Source organism: Magnolia sinica, chromosome 3, assembly GCF_029962835.1.
Source record: "Magnolia sinica isolate HGM2019 chromosome 3, MsV1, whole genome shotgun sequence".
Lineage (NCBI taxonomy): Eukaryota > Viridiplantae > Streptophyta > Magnoliopsida > Magnoliales > Magnoliaceae > Magnolia > Magnolia sinica.
In genome coordinates this window covers 27049380-27050602 of record NC_080575.1, presented here as the reverse complement: position 1 = coordinate 27050602, position 1223 = coordinate 27049380, and the positions used below count along the sequence as shown (strand labels likewise).

Here is a 1223-nt window from a genome sequence, read left to right as displayed (position 1 = left end):
TAAGAAATAAGAAAAAATGAATTTACCTGTACACATCATTAAATGTTTCCCTATAAGGAGGTGATATTATATCTTTGATAGCCACAACCTGTATGACAGAGAAAAATGCAACCGATACAGTCTGTTACAATTCAAAGGAGAAAAAAAGATTTGTGGCTGCACCGATATTCTAGTACATTACAAACGGCTGCCTACGTACCCAAAAAGCCAGATTGGGATCAAGCCACTACGTAGTTCTTTTTAATTAACCAAGTAACTAAAGGTCATAAATTTCATATCTGGGCAATAGCTCTTCATTACAATCAGTGGCAGATGTACTAGGAGCTTTGGCATTGACACCCATATTAGGAAGTTGTTCTCCATGAAAAAACCAAGTTGTGTATGTCTGATCTATACCATTCATAATCAAATGCTCAGAAACTGTATTTAGTATTTTCTTCCCACGCACATTACGGCATCTAACACAAGGACAACTATACCAATCAACACCTCTCGAATTCCTTTTCACAAAAATAATAAGCGATTCAACGCCTTTAATGTACTCATCACTCAATATATCTTTCGTCATCCAATTCTTGCTCGGGGGCATCAAATCCATTTCTGATATCACGTGCATGTAGCATATAAAAAGTGAGATACAATAAAAAAGAGACTTTTCATAAACTGTCAAAACATGTCACACATGAAAGTCACCAATCACAAAAAAATATAGATCTATATATATCCACAAATATATGCACATGATTAGGTGTAGGTTTTAGGTTATAGGTTATAGGTTATAGCTTTAGGGAACTGAGGATAAGTTAAGGTTTAGGTTTAGGAAATCGGGTTCGAGTTTGGGGTTGGGTTTAGGTTTGGGATCATGCATACATACATAAATGCATACAAACATACATGATGATACATCCATCCATCCATGCATGCATACATACATAAACACATGCATGATGACCCATCCATCCATGATCTAACAATCCATCCATCTATCCATGCATGCATACACACATACACACACAGGCGTGATGATCCATCCATCCAGTCTTCCATCCATGCATGCATACATACATACATACATATACACACACATAAATCCATCCATGCATGTATGCATGCATACACACATGCATAATCTGTCCATCCATGCATGCATGCATACGTTTCATCCATCCATGTGCACATGCATGCATATACACACATACATACATATGTTTTATCATAAAACC

General features: G+C 36.5%; 1 long non-coding RNA gene across 1 annotated transcript; it reads right to left on the bottom strand.

Annotated features, from left to right (window-relative positions):
• LOC131241482 (uncharacterized) lies at positions 1-420 on the bottom strand. The gene is made up of 2 exons (XR_009169055.1): positions 340-420; positions 1-291 (listed from the first exon to the last, which is right to left on the bottom strand). It is a non-coding gene; the product is annotated as an uncharacterized LOC131241482 (long non-coding RNA).
• Positions 421-1223: the final 803 nt, after the last annotated feature.